The sequence below is a fragment of the Mauremys mutica genome, chromosome 5, assembly GCF_020497125.1.
Source record: "Mauremys mutica isolate MM-2020 ecotype Southern chromosome 5, ASM2049712v1, whole genome shotgun sequence".
Lineage (NCBI taxonomy): Eukaryota > Metazoa > Chordata > Testudines > Geoemydidae > Mauremys > Mauremys mutica.
The window spans coordinates 80,828,891-80,847,403 of NC_059076.1; the positions used below are offsets into that span (position 1 = coordinate 80,828,891).

Genomic DNA, 18,513 nt, shown 5'->3' on the forward strand with positions numbered 1-18,513 from the left:
AGCGTGTTCTTCCTGAATACCAGATGCTTCTGGGAACATGCATGTTGGATCAAATGGGTCCATTTAGTGAGATCTCCCATATCATTTGCTGCTTTAGTAGTCCTGATTAAAGCAACATAGGCTACAAGAATACTAGTGTGGCTTGATTGTTTTCAAACTCTTGGATTTAAACATTTCCATTAATTTAAATTCTTAAAATAATACTTTGCATTTATATAGTGCCTCTTACCTGAGATCTCAAAGTATTTTTTGAAGGTATTGTTCTCAATTCACAAAATAAAGATGAAGGCCAAATTTCAATAAAATAGAAAATAGTTGTACGATTTATGAACCCTTTAAAATGTGATTTACTAACATAGTAACATTCAGTCCAGTTATGTTTAATATAACATGCATCATTTGATGAAATCATTGTCAATTACAAAGGGGGGGTTGCCTAACTCATGACTGAGTAATACACTATCTCCCTTGGAATTTGAGTCTAACATCCTCCTCTGGAGGGGAAAAAATGTGTCTAGGGGGAGATGCATGATTTATTGAGAAAGATTCTGGAACTGTTCCCAAAAACGGAGTGTTATGCTTCAGTGATTTTTATAGTTTGCTTAATGGAAAATTGAACTGTCTACTTGACATAAGTGAAGTAATGCATATTTTTACAGATTTTAGCATGTCCTGAGTATTTGCCTATTACTGATGGATCTGTAATATTTTCTTTTAAATGGATCTTTAAATGCATTTGATTAACATTCTTCCCAGTTACATAACTTTCATCATTCTGTTGCAATTAGAAATGTACCATAATAATTATGGATGGATGATTCTGCACTTCTTGTGCCTACTGTATTTATTATTAGGCACATTTTGTGGGGGACAAAATGTTTCTCAGAGGTGTTAACTTCAGGAAACTGATTCACAGACAACAGTATGAAATGTGCCAGAAATCTTTGCATATCCGTATTATTATGAAAAAACTCTACTTACAGAATTATACTTTGCCATTACTTGAGCATCATGTATTTCAAATGTTCATGTTGTCTTCACAAGTGAAGTGTGTAGGTGTTTTGCATAATTTTATTCAAATATGGTATTTTGCCATTTAGGCAATGACATGTATTTGGGAAACCATTCCAGCTACACGAAGAGAGTGAAGTACTGAAACTTCCTCAAAATAGGGCCAAGAATTAAAACAAAAAGTCTGAGATTGCTTCAGAACAACCTACATCCATTTTCCCCCCTTCAAGAAGCAAAAATAAGGGGAAAAGCCTGCGGAGAAATCCTGCTCACCTTACTCATATGATTAGTCTCATGGAACTAGAACAACACCTGCATGCTTAAGGAAAGCAAGATTCCTGTGAAGCTTGTATTTTTCCACTGAGACTTGAAACTGCTCATATTGTCATTACACTATTCAGGCTCCAAAAATAATCATTCACAGCTGACAATTATTCCATGTGTATTTTATCCCTCAGATTGGTTTACATGACTGATCTTTAGTTATCTGGAAAAATTGAGTGACTCATATTTTGAGATGATTTTGTTTGTTTAAGTGATGGTATACTTATACCTCACTGAAAAACTATGAACTTTGCCTTCAAATACTGTCAACTACTGAGTTTCTGTACAGTGTAAGTTTTCTAAAAAATATCCAGAATTCAGACCACTGCAAAAATATTCAGACTGCTCCTCAAAGATGATTTGGCAGCTTCATCTTGTTCAGAATACAACAGCTTGCTGTCCGTATGAGATGGATCATTCTGAACACATTACACCAGTGATCACTGTGACTGCCCCTTTCTCTTCTGGTTGCAATTCAAAGTGTTTGTTATGATCTACAGAGCCCTGGTCACCTACAATGCAAATTACCTGGGATCTTTTCTTTTTATCATGGCAGTTAAGATCCGGGTTACTCTTGCTGACTCTTATTGGAGTTTCATTGTCCAGAACTAGTGGCAGGGCACTGGATGGTAGTGGGGTTTGGGCTTAAACATGTCAGAGCCTGTGTCAGACCTACAGTGTAGACATGTTCTCAGTTGTGTGTTCCTGACTGCAGAATTCTCCTAAACTTTCAAACCATCAAATTTGAGTTTAACAAAGCTAAGAAAAAATGGAAGGTATATTTGTTTGCACAGGCCTTTAATGTAACATTGTTGCAGACTTCTGATTTACTAATTTAAATTGTCACTATCTTACATTTGTTTTAACTGTTATAATGTCACTAACATTGTGCTGGCACTGCATTAATAAAACTATTAAAAAGGTAAGGATTGCACTTCTGCTCACTTTTTTCACACTAGAGAAATACAGTTCTTTATAGATCACAACTGTGAGAGACTGAAAAGACTTTATACTCCAAGAGCAAATAAATCACCAAGTTCTACCTTTCCCTTTTAGAAGCTAAGTTGCTTGGCTAGTAGAGCAGCCTTTAGCATGTGGCCTTCCTATGATAAAACTGAAGTGCACAAAAAAAATAGTCTACTGTGACTGCAGGTAGCTCTGCTAGCCATTATAAATCAGCATGCCTCTGCTTCTTCATAGACAGGACAGACTATAACAAACCCCAGGAACTCACTAAAGGAATCTGAATAGGGCTTCAGTAAGAGTGTGGTGGAAACAGAGACTGTGGGACTCTGCACACATCTCTCCCTATTAATTTATGTTTTGTGTATGCATTTTCTTCAGGGCTCTGGTTCTTGCAAGTACTGTGGTTACAAACCTAGACCTTAGGGCAGGGGTAGGCAACCTATGGCACGGGTGCCGAAGGCGGCCCGCGAGCTGATTTGCAGTGGCACTCTCAGTGCCTGGGTCCTGGCCACTGGTCTGGGGGGCTCTGCATTTTATTTAATTTTAAATGAAGCTTCTTAAACGTTTTAAAAACCTTATTTACTTTACATACAACAATAGTTTAGTTATATATTATAGACTTGTAGAAAGAGACCTTCTAAGAACATTAAAATGTATTACCGGCACGCGAAGCCTGAAATTAGAGTGAATGAATGAAGACTCGGCACAGCACTTCTGAAAGGTTGCTGACCCCTGCCTTAGGGCCTAGATTGGTTTTTGCTCCTTTTGTGAATAGTTATAATAATGTTTTTGCCAAGATAGTAAAGAGGGTGATTATAATTTTTGCTCTTTCCAATTTGTTGACAAATTTAGAAAATAATCTGGAAGTTGATATATGCTTTTCATTAGGGTTCAAGAGAAGGATAAGTTAAATAGTCCATTTAAATTTGACTTTGTTTACTAGACAAAAAGTATTTGTGTTCACATGGCAACAAAAGTGATGGGCAGAATGGGACATCACCTATTTGGGCTGCTATAAAAGAGGCCAATGGGAGATGTCTGGGAATGGGTTTGGGAGGGAGGCAGCCAAGCAAATTGCTGATGCCTCCTTGTGGCAGATGTCCAGTGCAGGTACTCCATAGGGAGGGCAGTCAGTGACCAGATAAATGGCCTGGTAAAGGACTTAAAAGGAGGTGCTGGATAAAGGAACAGAATGGAGAAGGGAGTCTGGGGACTCCTATGATTGGTACAACAGGGGGACAACCCCTCCCCATTTTTATAGCCCACCTTAATCCTCCTATGAGGGTGGTGGATAGAAAGGTCCAAGCCATGGGTTGGCTGGGGGATCTGCATGGAAAATGAAGAGGGGCTGGTGAAAGTCCTGGGTAATAATTTGAATAAACATGGATTTGCCTACACTGTACATTTTATCTGCTGGGTAGTTCCAGACACCTATATAATAAAGTTGCAGCCTGATTAAGATCCACATAAAATGTATCCTGTCCTTTCGGCTATAGCTAGACAATGTCTTGATCTAGAACACTCTAATATGCTTTTATAAGCCACTACTAATTGTGGTACCTACAGAACAGAATCCTTGTAAACTTACACATTTGAATTTTTGGGGTGCAGACTCCTGAACTTTACATTGAATATCTATTTGTAAACAGTTTTTCTTCAGAGTCTGTCTAACATCACAAGCCTATTGAATCCAGTCAGGATTTTGGAAAATTAAAACTTGGCAGGCAATAGGAGACATCTGTGTTGCCCACTAGTTTTCTGTCATCTAAAAATACAAAATAATCTAAACAGTGCATGCAGATTGCACATCCCAAATGTATGTGTTCTTTCTGTATTTCAGTCTCTGTCACTAAATCACTCTAAAAAGCTTTGTAAATGTACCACTAACATGTTCTTTCAGAAATCTACCTTCCAGATTGTGTATTCCATGTCCATTTTTCTGTATGAGCAAGAGAATTTAGAATTGGTTCTTTTTGTTATCAAGAATCCTGTGGGTGTTGTGTTGGTTCTGGATTATTCATTTTTATAAAACAAATTTAAATATGCAGCCCCACTGAAGCTGGACCATATCTTCCTAGCTGCACTAAAAGGGGAGTTTGAAGAAAACATCTAACCTCTAAGCATATGAAATCAGCAGGACACACTAAGAGGAAGAGGTTTTTTTCCCTTGAAGTACTCATTCAGCACAGTGGGGGGACACTGACTGGTAATAGCAGTATGATGCAAATAAATACCTGTAAAAGAAATAGGGCAATTGGAGGACATGGAGGGCTCAAGATAGATCAGGATGGAGAATAAAAAATGGGAGAAAGGAAAAAGAAAACAGGAGAGAAATGAGTGAGAAAGGTATTAGAAAGGCATAATAGATTACTCCTGGGGGAATTCTGTGCCACTGCATGCATGCAGAAGTCATGTCCCCCACATATTTCTTTGATTCCCAGCAGAAAAATGACTTCTGATGGGGAAGCAAAGGGAATCTGCAAGAATCGTTACGTGCCTCTCCCCAGCAGCACAGGGGCATCACTTTGGGTGCCTAGAACAGCTGCCAGGGAGGTAAATCACTGAGGGAAGGGATTGGGATGCCCCAGCTATTGGCTCCTACCCTGTGCCAGACTCTGCTGCTAGTCCCCACTGGGCTGGTGTGGGGAAGGATGGGATTTCCTCTTCCCCTGCAAGGAGTGGCTGGGCTGAGTCAGACAAACCTCCCCCAGCTGCAGGAAGATCTGCAACCCCACCCCTGCTTCCTGCCCCATCGCTCCTCAACCAGGGGAGAAGGGATCACTGTATGGGGAGCCAAACCCCCCATGCATCCAGATCCTCCATTCCCTTAGCCCCCCACACCTGGAGCCCTACACCCAAACTTCTACAACACCAAGCTGAGCCACCTGCACCTTGACACTCCTCGCCAAGCACCATCCCCTCACACCTGGACTCCCTCTTCATCTGGAACCCCCCTGCTCCCCAGAGTATCATTCCTCCTGCACCTGGAACCATCCAATGAACTCCTGTGGATGAGATCCACACGGAACCTGGACCCCCTTCAAGCTGCCTGCACCCAGATTGCCCCACACTTGGATCCCCCCCTCCCTGAAGATCCTCCACATTTGGATTCTTCTGGGCTGAGCCTGCCTGCCTGCCCCATACTTGGACTGGGGGCAAAGGCCAGGCATGCATGTGACAGACTTTCCCTTGTGCTTGCTATCTTGGAGTGCCTGGCACAGAGGGGCAGGTCCGGCTCTTGCGCTTGTGTCAGGGTCAAGTGCAGCCTCACTGCTGAGTCCCTCTGTCGGGGTGGGACTGCAGAGTGATCTCCCACCTCCGTGCAGCCAGTGGCCTGTACTCCCCACAGCAATGCTGGAGCCTCTGCATTTATTTATTGACGAATAAAATATGCAGAATTTTAAAATATTGTGCACAGATTTTTTGTGTGTGCAGAATTCCCTCAGGAGTAATAGACGGGGAGAACAGAGGGATTAGAAGAGCAGGAAGAAATTAAGATACCTTACATTAGAGAAAAAGCAAGAAAGATATGTACTTAAAATGGAAAGGCTCCACTTAAGATTATTCTTGGTTGTACTGATGTTAAGTGCAGGGTTCTCAGTCAATTCTAATAGCAGTCCCAGCTAGCGTTCCAAGCTGTGAGGAAATAGAACCTTCATTGTCTCAGTTCCACCTTTCATAAAATCATCCATGAATTAATGTTCTCTTGCTTGGAAATAATGCAACTCCTTGAGATAACTAGTTCTGTGGATATGGGGAAAGTTGTGGATGTGCTATGTCTTGATTTTAGCAAAGCTTTTGATATAGTCTACCACAGTATTCTTGCCAGCAAGTTAAAAAAAGTATGGATTGGATGAATGGACTATAAATTGGATAGAAAGCTGGCTAGATTGTCGGACTCAATGGGTAGTGATCAATGGCTTGATGTCTAGTTGGTAGCCGGTATCAAGCGGAATGCCCCAGGGGTAGGTCCTGGGGCCGATTTTGTTCAACATCTTCATTAATGATCTGGATGATGGGATGAATTGCACCCTTAGCAAGTTCGCAGATGACACTAAGCTGCAGGGAGAGGTAGATAAACTGGAGGGTAGGGATAGGGTCCAGAGTGACCGAGACAAATTGGAGAATTGAGCCAAAAGAAATCTGATGAGGTTCAACAAGGACAAGTGCAGAGTCCTGCACTTAGGAAGGAAGAATCCCATGCACCACTACAGACTGGAGACCGACTGACTAAGCAGCAGTTCTGCCGAAAAGGACCTGGAGATTACGGTGGACTCATATCCAGCTTCTTGTCATCAGTGTATCCTTGCTGCCAAGAAGGCCAACAGCATATTGGGCTGCATTAGTAGGAGCATTGCCAGCAGGTAGAGGGAAGTGATTATTCTCCTCTATTCAGATTGGTGAGGCCTCATCTGGACTATTCTGTCAAGTTTTGGTCTCCCCCACTACAGAAGGGATGTGGAGAAATTGGAGAGAGTCCAGCGGAGGGCAGTGAAAATGGTTTAGGGGGCTTCGGCACATGACATATGAGGAGAGGCTGAGGGAACTGGGGTTATTTAGTCTGCAGAAGAGAAGAGTGAGGGGGAATTTGATAGCAGCCTTCAGCTACCTGAAAGGGGGTTCCAAAGAGGATGGAGCTCAGCTGTTCTCAGTGGTTGCAGATGACAGAACAACAAGCAATGGTCTCAAGTTGCAGTGGGGGAGTTCTATGTTGGATATTAGGAAATACTATTTCACTAGGAGAGTGGTGAAGCACTGGAATGGGTTACCCATCCTTAGAGGTTTTTAAGGCTCAGCTTGACAAATCCCTGGCTGGGATGATTTAGTTGGTGTTGGTCCTGCTTTGAGCAGGGGATTGGACAAGATGACAGCCTAAGGTCTCTTTCAGCCCTAATATTCTATGATTCCTTAATGTGGGGCTTTCACTCTAAAATGCCCTGCCTCTCCAAAATGCTACTGTCTGCCTTCTGCCACGACACGGCACTTTACTGTACTTAGGCCTGGTCTACACTAGGAGTTTGTCGAATTTAGCAGCGTTAATTCGATTTAACCTTTCAACCGTCCACACCAGGAAGCTAATTAGTTCGACCTAGAGGGCTCTTTAGTTCGAATTCGGTACTCCACCCCGACGAGGGGAGTAGCGCTAAATTCGACATGGCTATGTCGAGTTAGCCTATGTGTGGACGGAAATCGACCTTAGTAGCTCCGGGAGCTATCCCACAGTGCACCACTGTGTTGACGCTCTGGACAGCAGTCCGAGCTCAGATGTTCTGACCAGCCATACAGGAAAAGCCCCGGGAAAATTTGAATTCCTTTTCCTGTCTGGCCAGTTTGAATCTGAATTCCTGGTTGGACATCGGGGCGAGCTCAGCAGCACCGGCAACGATGCAGAGCTCTCCAGCAGAGGGGTCCATGCAATCTCAGAGTAGAAAGAGGGCCCCACCATGGACTGACCGGGAAGTCTTGGATCTGATCGCTGTGTGGGGCGATGAGTCTGTGCTTTCGGAGCTGCGCTCCAAAAAACGGAATGCAAAGACCTACGAGAAGTCTCCAAAGCCATGGCACTCAGAGGATACAGCCGGGATGCAACACAGTGCCGCATGAAAATCAAGGACCTGAGACAAGGCTACCAAAAAATCAAAGCGGCAAACGGACGCTCCGGAGCCCAGCCCCAGACATGCCGCTTCTACGAGGCACTGCATGCCATTCTCGGTGGGTCTGCCACCACTGCCCCACCAGTGACCGTGGACTCTGAGGATGGGATAGTGTCGACGGGCAGTTTCTCGGCGATGTTCGCGGATGGGGAAGATTAGGAAGGGTTTGTGGAGGACGAGGCAGGCGACAGCGCTTACAATATTGCTTTCCCCAACAGCCAGGATCTCTTCATCAGCCTCACAGAGATCCCCTACCAACCCTCCCCTGCCGTTAACCCGGACCCTGAATCAGGGGAAGGAGCAGTCGGTAAGTGCTATAAACATGTAAACATTTATTTGTTAAAAAACAGGAATAAAAACTATATGAAAAGAAGGTCAATGCATATGGGGATAGAACAGAAATCCTCTTGGGAGAGTTCCACGAAGCTCTCGTAGAGGTACTCGAAAAGCCGCCGCAGGAGGTTCCTGGGGAGAGGTGCCTTACTGGGTGCTCCGTGGAAGCACACTCTTCCGCGCCAGGCTATCCTCACGTACAGTGGGATCATTGCCTCCACAAGCATGGCAGCATAGGGCCCTGGTCTGTGCAGGGTTTCACGCAGCATGCGCTCTCTCTCTCTTAGTGACCCGCCTCAGGGTGATCTCGCTCGGCGACTGCTACATCTAATTAGGGGAATTAGTGTAATGTTACTATTGGGAATGCTTCACTTTTCCTTTGCATAACAATAAGCGTCGTTTAACAGCCACGTGGTGGAGGCTGCAGAGGGGAAGCATACAGGGATCTTTCCCGGGGACAGCCGCGAGGGGGTGGAACAGGGTCAGAGTTTATGCTTTCAGGAATGCCTGCAGCAGGAGGGCACTGCTATACATTAACTTTTAAGCAGCCTAAAGTTTACGGCTTACCAGGCCTGGCTGCTACACGGATTCTGCTGTCCTGCCCCGCTTGTCCGATCTCCAGTGCAAGACCCCAGGCAATGAAAGCAAATGCCGAAAATTCGAACTTGTCCTGAGAGCGCATGAGATAGGTGCCGTATATGGTCTTGTTCACAGAGACAGACTAGACTGTGTTCAGTGTTCGCAAACATGTATCTTTGCAAGGAAATCACTTCCTTTTTCCCATCACACAGCTGCGGCTGTTTCCTGACCTGCCCCGGCATCCCCCTCACAGAGGCTGGCGCAGATTAGGCGGTGAAAGAAAAAGACTCGGGACGAGATGTTCGCTGAACTGATGGCCTGCTCCAGAGCTGAGGCGGCCCAGCAGAGCCAGTGGAGGGAGACCCTCTCTCAGTACCAGCGCTCACACAGCGAACGGGAGGACAGTTGGCAGCAGGAAGATCAGCAGTCAACTCAAACGCTGCTTGGCCTAATGAGGGAGCAAACGGACACGCTCCAGCGCCTTGTGGATGTTCTGCAGGACCGCAGGCAGGAGGAGAGAGCCCCCCTGCACTGTATCTGCAACCGCCCTCCCCCGCCACAAAGTCCTGTCCCCCCCTCACCCAAAATAACAAGAAGGAGGGGCGCTAGGGGCCGTGAAAACTGTCACTCCACCCCAGCAGAGCGCTCATGTACCAAACAGCTCTCATTCCCTAAAGTTTGAGAATTGCTTCCCTTCCTGGCTCACCCAATCCCAAATCCCAGTTTCATCCCCCAACTGTGTAGTTGAGTATTAAAAATAGTTTGCTGTTAATTCCTTTTTCTGTCATGTTTCTTTGCAGAAGACTTTGTGTGAAGGGGCGGAGGGGTTTGTTAATTGCATAGGACAGCCACCATTACCAGGGTACAGACATGGGGGCAGGATCAACAGCAGGTCACACACAGAGTGCAGTCACTAGGCACCCAGGTCACTCTGGGAGGTGTCTGCTGCCCCAGGGTCCTAGCGCCTGGCATCCACAAATGGCAAGGCAGGCTGCCCTTACCATGCCCTTCCACCCTAGCCATGAGCCTCTCCGATGCCCTGAGCCCCAGCCAGAGCCCTCATCCCCCTACACCTACTCACCCTTCCCACACACCCCTCACCCCTTCCTGCAAACCCACCCCTTCCTGCACACCCTCCTGTAACCGTCCTCCCCCCAGAGACCGCTGTAGGAGCAGGAGCCTGTCATTCCTCGAGTGTAGAAGCGGTCTGTACCCACCACAGTCTGCGTCCCTGTTTGAATCCTTTAACGCGAATTCATTAGTAAAGAAAACTTTGTTAATTAACAATGTTCCATTAACTTTATTTTTAAACGTCTGTTGGAAGGGGGGAAACCTGGTGAACGGGGTATGTAACCGCAGAAAAAAGTCAACAGTAACTGAAACAGGGGCAGGTTCAGCTTCTCTGTAAAGAGACTGGACAGTCATAGATTACCCTGCTCTCTGAGGAACCTAGCTTTCAAAGCCTCCCGGATGCACAGCGCTTCCCGCTGGGCTCTTCTAATCGCACGGGTGTCTGGCTGAGCGTAATCAGCAGCCAGGCGATTTGCCTCAACCTCCCATCCCGCCATAAAGGTCTCCCCCTTGCTCTCACAGAGATTGTGGAGCACACAGCAAGCTGCAATAACAATGGGGATATTGGTTTCGCTGAGATCCGAGCGAGTCAGTAAGCTCCACCATCTCCCCTTGAGACGTCCGAAAGCACACTCCACCACCATTCTGCACTTGCTCAGCCGGTAGTTGAAGAGTTCTTTGTCACTGTCCAGGGCGCCTGTATAGGGCTTCATGAGCCAGGGCATTAGCGGGTAGGCTGGGTCCCAGAGGATGACTGTAGGCATCTCCACATCCCCAACAGTTATTTTGTGGTCTGGGAAGAAACTACCTTCCTGCAGGCGTCTAAACAGACCAGAGTTCCTGAAAACACGCGCGTCATGAACCTTGCCCGGCCACCCGACGTAGATGTTGGTAAAACGTCCCCTATGGTCCACCAGTGCTTGCAGCACCATTGAAAAGTAGCCCTTTCGGTTAATATACTGGCTGGCCTGGTGGGCCGGTCCCAGGATAGGGATGTGAGTGCCATCTATAGGCCCACCGCAGTTTGGGAATCCCATCGCGGCGAAGCCATCTATGACGACCTGGACATTTCCCAGGGTCACTACCTTTGAGAGCAGTAGCTCAACGATTGCGTGGGCTACTTGCATCACAGCAACCCCCACGGTAGATTTGCCCACGCCAAAGTGGTTCGCTACTGACCGGTAGCTGTCTGGTGTTGCAAGTTTCCAGAGGGCTATGGCCACTCGCTTCTGCACAGTCAGGGCTGCTCGCATCTGGGTGTCCTGGCGCTTCAGGGCAGGGGACAGCAAGTCACAGAGTTCAAGGAAAGTGCCCTTACGCATCCTGACGTTTCGCAGCCACTGTGATTCATCCCAGACCTGCAGCACTATGCGGTCCCACCAGTCCGTGCTTGTTTCCCGGGCCCAGAATCGCCGTTCCACAGCATGAACGTGACCCATTGCCACCATGATCTCCGCGGCGCGGGATCCCGTGCTTTGTGAGAGGTCTGTGCCACTCTGACACTTCATGTCCTCACCGCGCTGCTGGAGCCTCCTCGCCCGATTTCTCAGCAGCTGACTGTGGAAGAGGTGGACGATAAGGTGCGAGGAGTTGACAACGGCCATAAGTGCAGCGATGATCGCAGTGGGCTCCATGCTCGCAGTGCTGTGGCGTCCGCGCTGTCACTGACCAGAAAAGTGCGCGCAGGCGCTTTCAGGGAGGGAGGGCGGGAATGACGGTTGAATGACGACAGTTACCCAAAACCACCCTCGACACATTTTTCCCCCAGCAGGCATTGGGGGCTCTACCCAGCATTCCAATGGGAAGCGGGGACTGCGGGAACTGTGGGATAGCTGTCCAGAATGCACCGCTTCCAATGTTGACGCTTGCCCCGTTAGTGTGGACTCACAAAGTCGAATTAGTGTCCTTAGTGTGGATACACAAATTCGACTTCATAAGGTCGAATCCACAAATTCGACCTAAGTTAAATCAAACTACTCTTGTAGTGTAGACATACCCTTAGTGATTACACTTTCTTATTACAAACACGAACATGGCCAGATTGCATCCATTCTCAGACAGCTCTACTGGCAGCCCATTCATTTCATATTGCCTTTCAACATGTCTCCACTTTCCATATGTCCCCCTCCCCAGTGGATGCGCTCTTGTATATTGCGCACATCAAACTTTTGTCCATCCCATTCTTGTTGATGCAAGAGTCTTTTCCTCTGTAGTGCCCATTAACAGAAAAGCTGTCCTGCTAGGAAAAAGTGTTCAGGGAAGTGAAGAATGTCAAGGAGAACCTCAGAAATCAGTTTCATATTTCATTGAAAAAGTCATGATTTTCACTTCAAAATGAGCAAGTCTGTAGTGAAAAATCTTGAAACACTCAAAGTTTTTGAAGTTAGAATTTTTCTGACAAAAACCACTTGCATCTGAAAAATGCAAAATATCAATTTGCCACATTTTTGTTGTCAACATTTTTGCATGAAAAATGATGAAATGGTTTGGAACTAAATTCATTGGCTGTCTCTTCTGAAAACCTATCTTGCTCCCTTGTGTATATATATTTTTATTTATTTAACTTTGTAATTATATTTAACTTGTGACAGTTTGTGTGAAAAATAATGTGCAAAAAAGTTCCCAATTCTGTAAGTTGTTGGAATAGTCTTTACTTGACTTTGAAGTTAATAGAACTTCTTATTTTAAAATATGGACTAACTTTCTGTGTAAGTGTTTACATGATCAGGCCCCAAATGTGTATTGGATTGTTTAGGAATCCTCTGGTTTGTCAGAAGATTTCACAATTATCCAATTGTAATTTTCTTGCTCATACAAAATCAATATAAGAGTTAACTCAAGTAAACAAGAACATGTGGTAGATGCTGTTACTTATGCAAATATTTTTAGTTAAAATTATACATTGTATTTATATCTAACAGATAAATGTTTACTGTATATAGTTCAGACGTATTAGCTGCTAAGTAGATGCAGATCACTCTTGTGCTTCTTCCATATTTTTTCTTTTTCCATAAAAACGGGGAGGTAAATCCTAATCATTTGAGACAAAACTGTACTTAATAATAGTCTGTATTGCATTAAATATAATCTGCTTGGCTGTCATATCAAGGTTACCTGAGTCACTTCAGCATCAACGCTAGGTGTTTAGAAAAACTACTGTTGACACTAGAGTACTTTAATTGTTCATTGAGACCTACCCTTTTCAATGTTGCTTCAAGGCATTTTGGCTCAGTTCTGAATCACTGAAGCAAAATTGGAGCATCTGGATGTGGTGTCAAAATAGCCCAGGCAACCTCAATGCAGCACCCAAGTGGATAATCTCAACATAGAATACAAACACTGCATTAGTGATTGCCGGAAGGCTACAGTTCATTTTCCTCTGAAATACACTGCAGAAAAATTATCAGAAAATATAAATTATGATACTTTCCTTGATGTCTTTTACTTTTCAAACAAAGCATCCAAATATGTTTGGATGGTTGGTAGGCAGTTCATTCTAATACTTTGATTCTCAGTTGATTTAATCCATTGGTTCTCTCCCTCCAGAACAGATGAATGAAACTCATAGTTTCTAATATATGAACTGTGAGCATAAAAATAGGTATCCTGCAAATGATAGTACCTCTGGGTTTCGTTACGGGAAGATAGAACACAATGTTGTTTTAGTTGTCACTTATCAATGTAATATATATTCTATAACAGTATGTACAGTGTCTTAATTTTTGTGAATTCTATAGAATGAGATTTTCTTTGCTTTGTTTTTCTCTTATAGGTTGATGATGCAATTTTATTCTATTGATTTAACAGCCCATTGTAAGTAAATCCTTTTGTTTCTTCTGAATCATACAAGCTTTAAACAGATTGACTTATTTTGTTTAGATTAATTTTGAAATGTTCCTGAATTTAACTGATAAAATGGTCCTTTGTACGTCTTTGCTACTTTCTCTTGGGGTCAAAATTGAGTTCAGTGCCAATTTCCCTGAAAATTGGTGAACACTTAAGGGCCATGTGACATCTGTGACTCCATATACAGGCAGGGACAGCTTATGTGAGACATGGAGCCGCAAGGTCAGGAAGTATAAATGCTAAAACATGCTAAATATACCACCTGATACCAGTCCTCCCTCAGAATGCCACCTCTTATAGGTCTGATCCAGATGACCTACAGTTTTATGAATGTGCATAACTGGAGTTCAGGAGTGGGATATAGCAGCTGCATCTTGCAGTTTTCTTCCTGGTTGCCTGTTTTTCTGTATCTGCATATAGGGGATGATTCTGCCCAGGATCAGGTCTAAAAATATGCTGCATCATTTGGGGCTTTAATATATTTTTTTTTTCAAAAATGAAGTGCAAAAATAAACTATGGGAATATAATTAATTGCTCATTGACATTTAACAACTGAAAAAAGAAATTGTGATTCACACACCACTGCTCTCTATTGCATATTACTGTTATAAATGTAGTACCAAATGAATTCAGGTTGGAACACTTCAAATAAGTGTGACACTTTGTCTAACATGTCTAACTACCATTAATTTAGTTAGTATTCATTGTAACTACACTGATCATAATGAATTCATTTAGCATTAATGTGAACATTATATATCCTTTTAGTAACTCCATTGTAATTCAGCAATAATTAATGTACATATTAAATGAAGTGTTACCACACAAAGCTATTACAGAGCTGTGTGTGTTCATTTTAAAAGCTTTAAAACAAGTTACGTTTGATCTGATCAGTATGTTTGGTGTTCTCAGAATGCTGCAAAGATACCTTCTAGAATTCCATGAGGTGATTCATATTTGGAGCCCCCTATTAACCTTTTAAGAAAGATTGTATATTTACACGCGTCTATTGATCAATGTATAACTTAATCAGTAAGACAGGGTATATCATGCTGTAGTGATGAATGTTGCTACTCTTTTGTTATATTGTGAGTCCAAGATGACAGAGACAAAATCTCTGGGGGGGAGGGATAGCACAGTGGTTTGAGCATTGGATTGCTAAACCCAGGGTTGTGAGTTCAGTCCTTGAGGGGGACCACTTAGGAATCTGGGGCAAAAATTGGTCCTGCTAGTGAAGGCAGTGAGCTGGACTCAATGACCTTTCAAGGTCCCTTCCAGTTCTAGGAGATTGGTATATCTCCAATTATTAAAAATCTTCTAAGAAACCTGCAAAGGAACATTTGTAATATATTTTGTGTATGTGACTAATAATGCTTGCTGGTGGCTGTCCAGGGAGAGGAGAAGGATGTTACTGCTACTATCTATTAAAGGAGAGCTCTTTCTCAATGGGTAAAAGGCCTTTGTTTTTGGAACATAGAGACAAGGGTTCTAGTCCTAACTGAGTGGAAGGGTACATTTGCTGTGTCTAATAATTATTCCTGTTATCTGCAGCATATGGATTTGTTACAATATGTAGCACGGCCTCTTGGTTTGGAAAGTCTTATTCCAATAACATGGAAATATAATTGAAAACATTTTAAATATCTTAATATTATTAATTATAATACTACTCTGCCTTTCTATAGTATCTTACATTGGAGGATCTCAGTCCTTTACAAACATTAATATCTTAAGCTTCCCAGGATCAGTGTGTGGTAAATAAACTTGGTTATCCCCATTTTACAGAGGAAGGAACAAAGGCTCAGAAAAGCTAACTGTCCTTTTCCAGTGTCACTTGCTGTATGTAGCAGAGCAAATAATTGAATTCATCTCTCCTTTTTGCCCTAAATGTACACATCTCCTTTTAGGACTCAAATAGAAGTGATGCATGTGAATTGACATCAGGATATGCCGTTACATATGCCATATATAGAAATCTTTACCTAGCACTTCACATAGGGAGGAAGTATATTATTAGTTAATAGATTGCTGGTCTTGGACTCAGATGATCTGGGTTATAATTTTTGCTCTGCCATTGACATGCTTTGGCCACAGGCAAGCCACTTAACCTCTCTGCTCTTCAGTTTTCCATTTCTAAAAAGTGGAGATATTTGCATTCTTTTTTAAAATTCTTGAGCTTTACAGATGAAAATACGTGCTATGTGTTATTTCATTATTCCCAATTAAATGCACTAATCTTTAGGGCAGAATGTGGCAACTATTTAACAGTTCACAATATTATTCTCACAGCATACACACAGAAGTTAGATACAAATACAAAGTATTCCTCCTGGAAGGTTGCTACATAACACTACTTTATTTGTTAGAATTCAGAATAACAGACGGGAACCCCAAAACAGAGAGACAAAACAGGCTGCTCCCTCCACCTTGTTCTTGGCTGTTTTTTTTACACATTACATGTTTCACTACAGAGCCCCCTAGCCTTCGGGCAAGACCAGGAATACCATCCCCCTTCCCCTGCACTCTTCAAGTGATAACTTGAAAGTCCAGTACATTCCTCAATACACCACAAACAACACTACACAAAAGAGTTTGGGACAGGGAAGGAGGAGGAATACTTTATCCAACTGAAACTGCCTGAGAATTTGGTGCATTTTACAAATTACTTCATTTCTTCAAAAAAAAAAAAGGACAAAAGCAAACAAATGTTGGTATCTAATAACGGTGATATAACTTGGTGTTTGTTATAAACAGTCCTGTTTATGATTAGTGTATTTAGAATTCGTGTGTTTATCGCACATGTTTAGAGAGGTTTGATTGTGGCTTTACATAATCTAAGTGGATACGTAAAAGTTTAAACGTAAATGTAGTTCAGCTGCATTTTATGCACAAGCTACTCAGAATTATTATTATAAGGTTACACTTTTAGCTAAAATTGGCTTCTGTTGCTCCAATATTTGAAATGCCCTTCTCTCTGTCTCAGACAATACGTCACTTTGTTCTAAAGTTGTTGAATTCAAATTTAAGTTGCACCTTACTTTAGACACATATATAAGCGATAAAATCCTATGAGAAGAGATGTAACATTGAGACTGTCCAGTTGAGGGTTCTAACGGTCTCTTGCTACAGGCTGATTAAGGGTGTTCTATATTTGTACTCCTTCATCTGTTGACTGCTTTTGTCAGCATCAACCATTGGTACCCTTTTGGAACATTTAGAGCAGATGGTAGGGCTGTCTGGAAGTGTTTTATCAATAATTCTTATGGATTGCTGACAATTAGTTAGGTACACGTTCCGCTCTGCTAAGCATGGGTTCTCTCCATTGTACCATTCTATGGCATTCCTTCAGGACTCTTGTTTTCTAGTATCAATATGAACTCTTTGCTTCACTTATTTGTCAGCTTTGGCTTATGAATAGAGCTGACCAAAATTTTTCAGGTGTAGCTTACTCACTGAAAAATGCCATTTCAGGCAACCTGAAACTATCTGTGGATTGGACATATATTCCCCCAAATAGCTTCAGACAAATTTTTCTGGAGGAGACTTAAATTCACAAAATGGCTGGAGGAGGAGATGACAGCAGTCTCCTTATAACTTTTAGCTCAGTGGTAGGGTACTCACTTAGGAAGTGGGAAACCTGGAAATTCCCTCTCTGGCTGATGTGGAACAGAGTTTTGAATTTGAGTCTCTCAGACTGTAGGACAGTGCCCTAGCCATTGGACTATGGGGCATTTTGGTGTGTGTCTCTGTCAATCTCTCCTGTTGAAGTTGTTTCACTTTGTAAAAATAATTAAATAGTCATTGGAGCTGGGATCTGAACTTGTCTCCCGCACATCCTAGGTGAGTGCCCTAACCATCCGGCAATATTCATTCATATTCACACTCTCTGGCCCAATGGTTATTCATAGTCATGTAAAAATATTTTTTCATGAAAAATGTCTCCATTTTCAACCAAATAAATTAATTATTACATTGGGATCTAACTGTACTTTTGGGCTAGACTGTGGTTTGGCGGTATAGGCTCTGTTTTTGCAAGAGATTTCTTTTTCTTCTCATGCTTGCTCCAGGTTAGTAGTTTGTCTGCTATTGGCACTTGTAGTCCGTTGCTTCTTAGGATATCGTAGTTTCTCAAATGATATTTACAAAAGATAGTTAGATTCCTAGGCTCTGGTATAATTTTCCTAGTCATTATCCCTTTGGCTGTCATCCCACCATCTTCCTTCCAACTGTCCACTGATTTCTTTGCTGAGGTCCCAAAGTCATTTTGCTGCATTTTTCTCCTCTTTCCCACTCTCCCAAAACCTTAATGGCTTTTTTAGGTCTTTCTACTTGTTTCCAGATTTACTTTTCGTGACCAACCCTGTTTATTACCTTTTTAACACACACAAATTCACTCTGAGAGAGGCCCTGATCCTATAATCATGTCCATGCAAATTGACCATTGTGGTTATGTGATGCCCCAATGAAGTCATTCTGGCTCTGTGTGAGTGCAAAGGTTAATCAGCCTGGATGTGAATACAGGATCAGAGCCTAAGAGTATTTTGGTATGTTTTGTTTTTTTTAAATAAGTCTTTGATTTGTTTAGAATAACTAAATATAGCATGGCAGCCCAGTGATGGGGAGAAAAAGTATCCCCAATTTCACAACACTTCTTTTTAATAGAAACTATATATCTATTAAAAATGACCTTGTTTTTAAAGGTGTGAGTGACAATAATTGTGACTATGC

The 18,513-nt window shown here is 43.0% G+C and overlaps 1 protein-coding gene across 1 annotated transcript in view; it reads left to right on the forward strand.

Annotated features, from left to right (window-relative positions):
• TENM3 (teneurin transmembrane protein 3) overlaps positions 1-18,513 on the forward strand; it is a 1,686,859-nt gene that overhangs the window by 270,629 nt on the left and 1,397,717 nt on the right. Inside the window, exon 4 of the mRNA XM_045017713.1 lies at positions 13,711-13,751. The gene's annotated coding sequence lies outside the window, so the exon portion shown is untranslated. The remainder of the gene's footprint in view (positions 1-13,710; positions 13,752-18,513) is intronic.